We start from the raw sequence: 6,000 nt of genomic DNA, 5'->3' as shown, positions 1-6,000 counted from the left end.
CGATTTAGGTCTGATTTGGGACAGATTAAGCTGCAACTTGAAAACTTAGTTGAGCGCTGCTCTACTCAACCACGATCTGGTGCAGATTATGCGCAGACTTTCCTTATAGCGCTTACGGATTAGTTAACTCTAACCAAACTGCTCTTAACGCATTAGGAGGTAGCTCCGATAGCTGAACTGGCCTTCAAGTCTGCGGAGAATCGCCGCTTAAAACTAGTTTGAGTGTTTGCGCTGTTCACATTGGCTGCGATTTTGATTTGACTTGGAGCCGACTCAAATTGCTTGAAGGTTGGGGGGAAGTTGGTAGAAAATCTGCATTGTGAACAGCACTTAAAGATAAGGCAAAGGGACAAGAGATTGAGGCCAAAGAACAAGGCAGATTGTATGAAAAATAAGGCACACTGTGATAACAAAACCGCTGCAACAGCTTCAGAACATACAACACTGGTTGTTATATACATCCAAAATAAATTCTTTACATTTGACATAAATTCTATTTACAGAATCGTCAACACACATGTGCCACTTTAAGTACTATCAAAAATAACCAATACTGCTTTTCCTTTGAATGACTTACACTGTGTTTAAACTTAATTTCGATTGTGACCAGAATGCCATTATGTCTCTGAATGCCGAAAATATATTCATATATAAAGCACGCACATAACAATCATTTATACCATTTTCCATTTGTACATTTCATGTAATTCTTTCTTTATTTGGTGTTTAACGTCGTTTTCAACCACGAAGGGTTATATCGCGATGGGGAAAGGGGGAAGATGGGATAGAGCCACTTGTCAATTGTTTCTTGTTCACAAAAGCACTAATCAAAAATTTGCTCCAGGGGCTTGCAACGTAGTACAATATACAGGCAAATCCAGCTAACTCACAAACGGTTAAGTCAAAAATTCGCTTAGCACACAAAGAAATTCTGGTCCGGAATTATCCCTCTTTATCTATGTGTACAAAGTACCCTGAGCTCGAAATGGGATTTCTCTTACGTAAGTCGAAAGACGGATAGCACACAACAGAAAGTCAGTCCCAAAGACAAAGTTTACTCTATATTTACTACAGCAACTCGAAACACGAAACTTGGCGTCTCACACTAGCGCATTGTGTAACCTTATTCCCTTCTTCTCTACACGGACGCCACACCGACTGGTCAGTCGGCACGCAATAAAGTATGAACTGAAGTTAGGAGGGGGCGAGGAGTAAGGAGGGGGCGAGGAGTAAGGAGAATTATCCAACTCCAAGAAAACATTCTGAAAAAGGTGGGGAAGTGGTGACAAGGCAGTGAACGCACTCACCATGCACTGACATCATACGAAAGCAGCCACACAAACACAGCACAGAGGCAGAGGCAGGTGTGCAGATGCTTTGTGAGAATAAGCGTTGAAAACCAGTTTGAATAAAAAACAAGTCGCGTAAGGCGAAAATACAATATTTAGTCAAGTAGCTGTCGAACTCACAGAATGAAACTGAACGCAATGCAACGCAGCAAGACCGTATACTCGTGGTCCATCGCTCACGGCATAGGCAGTGAAATTGACAAGAAGAGCGGGGTAGTGGTTACGCTATGCTGCATAGCACGCTTTTCTGTACCTCTCTTCGTTTTAACTTTCTGAGCGTGTTTTTAATCCAAACATATCATATCTATATGTTTTTGGAATCAGGAACCGACAAGGAATAAGATGAAAGTGTTTTTAAAACGATTTCGAAAAAAAAATGTTGATAATAATTTTTATATATTTAATTTTCAGAGCTTGTTTTTAATCCGAATATAACATATTTATATGTTTTTGAATCAGCAAATGATGGAGAATAAGATAAACGTAAATTTGGATCGTTTTATAAATTTTTATTTTTTTTTACAATTTTCAGATTTTTAATGACCAAAGTCATTAATTAATTTTTAAGCCACCAAGCTGAAATGCAATACCGAACCCCGGGCTTCGTCGAAGATTACTTGACCAAAATTTCAACCAATTTGGTTGAAAAATGAGGGCGTGACAGTGCCGCCTCAACTTTCACGAAAAGCCGGATATGACGTCATCAAAGACATTTATCAAAAAAATGAAAAAAACGTTCGGGGATTTCATACCCAGGAACTCTCATGTCAAATTTCATAAAGATCGGTCCAGTAGTTTAGTCTGAATCGCTCTACACACACACACACACACGCACAGACAGACAGACAGACAGACAGACACACATACACCATACCCTCGTTTCGATTCCCCCTCGATGTTAAAATATTTAGTCAAAACTTGACTAAATATAAAAACCAGCAGATAGAGCCGCATGTCATAATCATTCTTCTTGTCTGGCTTTATTGACTGCATGCCGATCTTGTGGCAGTGACTTTTCACTCTTCAGTCGGACTGTACACAAACCGCTCTCAGTCTCCCTCACTGACTACCCTAAGCCCTGACAACTGATCCTTGGAAATTGTTTGGAAGAGTACACCTCTCTATTTCTCTCCAATGCTCTTCCTGCTGACTTCAGTGACACCGGACACCCCACTGAGTTTAGCCAGCTACCCCCCCCCCCTCTCTCTCTCTCTCTCTCTCTCCCCCCAGCCATGTACTGTTTGGTGCTGTGGCCAGAGCGGAGGTGTCACCAGCAAATTGAGGCCAGCTGCACTGTTCACTCAGAGCAAAACTAGTTGACTGTGTCTAACTTTTGACAAAGCAACACAACTGAAGGGTTCACAGATTAGGTAACCGACTCACTGGTCAAGGCTGCAGGGAAACTAGAGTATTCTTGTCAATGAAAGAGGTTACACACAGATACGCGATGCTGAGAACGGTGGCCGATTTTTCACTCTCTTTCTCGGAGAGCCTTCATCATTGCAGGGACTGCTGTAAAGAAATGCTTGCTCAGAAACTAACTCTTTTTGCATTGAAACATGCACCAGAACTGGTGGACACCATCGACAATGTCAAACATGAAATCGAAGCAGTTTGCTTGAGGAAACGGTCGTCAGCAACTCAAACTTCTCCGTTTTCTTTTTTTAAGAAAATCTGAGGTGACTTTCTTTGTGGCCCCGCCCCCTCCCTCTGTAAGGACCCCCCTCCATAAGGACCGATTTTTGTCAACATTTTCAAGGTCGCTAGAGAGGGGTTCCACTGTACTATGACCAAGTCGAAATTTCGGATAGGACACAATAACAATTCGGTCCCTTCAATTTCGTCTTATCCGGATTTGCCTGTATTACCTTACTGGGAGAATGCAAGTTTCCAGTACAAAAGACTTAACATTTCTTACATACTGCTTGACTACAATCTTTACAAAAATTGACTATATTCTATACAAGAAACATTTAACAAGGGTAAAAGGAGAAACAGAATCCGTTAGTCGCCTCTTACGACATGCTGGGGAGCATCGGGTAAATTCTTCCCCCTAACCCGCGGTTTTTTTTCATGCAATTAAACTAATACCATCAGTTATACAACAATATTATATGCCATCAGTTATACAACAATATTATATGCCATCAGTTATACAACAATATATGCCCATACTCCAAAAGAACACAATGCTAATCAGAAAAAATCTCTTCTCACCTTACAAAAAAGTCAAATAAGATAAAATAACAAAGGAAAGAAAAAGTGTAGGCCGTGTCTTTTTATCAAAGCTTGGGAACAAAATCCCACATAGAGAGGTGAAAACATTATAGAGCAGTTTTGATTATATCTCAGTTACCTTGGGCTATATACTTATGTTTTTAAGGGTCCAACAACAAAATTAGCTGTATAAATTGGAAAGCAGTCTAAACTCTAACACTGCATGATTTGAACAAAGGAGAATTCAGAAGCAAACAAGATGAATGATAAGAAAATTACTGTTTTTCTTCTGCATTCCCAGCATTCAGTTTTTCAATAGTTAATAATTTTGAAAACAAATAATCTGTCTAAATATAATACACATTGAACTCAATACACTTTTTTCTGTATACAATTTGGCCAAGCCTATTAAGAGGTACACCAGAAGAATTGTGAATTATTTTTGTCAAGACATAAAAGACTGCGTGTTGGTTGTGAAGATTTTACAAGAACCGTAAGATAGCCATCAACTAAGCTCAACAGTTGCAACAATAACAGTCTTCATCAGTCCACAAAACAGAGCTAGATCTAATCATCTAATCCACATTCGTGCGTGCGTTTGTGTGCGTGTGTCACTATCTTTCGTCATGTAAGCCCAGTTTGCTTGGTGTTTTTGTTGTTATGTCTCAATTATTTGTATGCTCGTTAAATTTTTGCTTGTTTGTTTTGGAATGAAATTATTAAGCCCCTTGAGCCAATTGATGGGACACGCGCTATAGTGTAAGAAATGTTAAGTCCTTTGTACTGGAAACTTGCATTCTCCCAGTAAGGTCATATATTGTACTACGTTGCAAGCCCCTGGAGCAATTTTTTGATTAGTGCTTTTGTGAACAAGAAACAATTAACAAGTGGCTCTATCCCATCCCCCCCCTTTCCCCGTCGCGATATAACCTTGAACGGTTGAAAACGACGTTAAACACCAAATAAAGAAAGAAAGAAAGAAACGCGCTATAGAAAAGTTATTTATCAATATTAAAATTATCATCTACTTTCTTTTAAAAATGTTGGCCGCAAGCCCGGCTGAAACATCAGCAGTGCCAATGAGAACCAAACGGGCATGTGTCCAGGAAACGCAACCAACTGCATCTGATTTCAAAACAAAATATTTTGGCTGTAAATCTCACAAATCAGATGGTAGGAATCCTTTGTTTCAAATTCTCAATCAAAAACTGGGCAACAGTGATAAGCTCTATGGGAATATAAAACAGGAATGACTTTCCCAAAACATGTGTCGAAGAGCACTTTAGGTTCAAGGCAGAGAAAACGATTCAAGGCACCAACAGTAGATTCAGCAACATTTTGATAAAGTATTAAAGAGAACAGCACCAGGGAAAAACATGTGGAAGACATTTAAATTTATCATGTTCGGGGAAAATATTTCCGCATTTAAAAAGCAGACATGGGAACTGGGAAAAAGTGTGTAACCCAGTGTTTCAAAATAATACAGGAATTCTGGGCAGGAATAACAAAATTCCTCTGAAATTGTACCTCTGGAGCTCCCAGAAAAGGTCTGATTTTAGCAAAAAGTCTGAAGATTCTTTTGCATGAAAAGAGCATTCCCAGAGGAAGACAAATGGTTAGATGTACAATGTGTATTGAGGCAAGACAAACAAAGCATCTTTTTTGGGGCGTGCTTTTAAAATGTGAAGAAAAAAACCCACTCAAAATATGATTTTAAAAGATGTATTGTTTGAAGCTTCAACATGCAGAAAAATTTGTTAAGTACATTCATATTGTCACCTTAAGTAATTCAATCCACAAAAGTGTATTCCATAACAAAATCACAAGAACAAGCTGATCCGATAGAAAAATCAAAAATCTGGAAACACAGGATGCTTCAAGTCATCTCCTTTAAGCTTGCATAGCCAAGAATACTGTTAGCTTTTTATGCATAGAAACAATTACGGTAGTTGAATTTTCAATACTGATTTAAAGTTAAGTAACATGGCATTATTACCTGTGTCAGCGTCGACAGCACCATTATAATAAAAATAATAAAAAAAGAAGAAAGAAAAAACGAAGGAAAGAAAGTAAGAAGGGAGCAAAGAATGACAAAAAGACAGAGAAAGAAAGACAAACGAAAATAAAAAAAATCAAATCAAATCTTTACAGCATTTGCTGGCAAGTTAGCAAGCTTTAGCTTCAAAACTCAGCAGTGACAGTCAATACCGTACATTTCAGTGCATTCAGGATTTTTTTTTCTCGGTTGAATGATAAACATTTTTTGTGTGTATCCATGTAACTTTCAATTTTAGCAGTAATAGAGATTGACAAAAAATAAGGCACTGGCATCAACAACAAGGAATGCTGGAGAGAAAGCAACAGGAATGAAAATGTAACCAGAAGTATTTCAATACCAGACATCATCTTTTCTGCTTGGATTTCTTGGTTCAAT

This window comes from Littorina saxatilis, unplaced genomic scaffold (genome assembly GCF_037325665.1).
Source record: "Littorina saxatilis isolate snail1 unplaced genomic scaffold, US_GU_Lsax_2.0 scaffold_545, whole genome shotgun sequence".
Taxonomy (NCBI): Eukaryota; Metazoa; Mollusca; class Gastropoda; order Littorinimorpha; family Littorinidae; genus Littorina; species Littorina saxatilis.
This window is presented reverse-complemented; position numbering follows the sequence as displayed.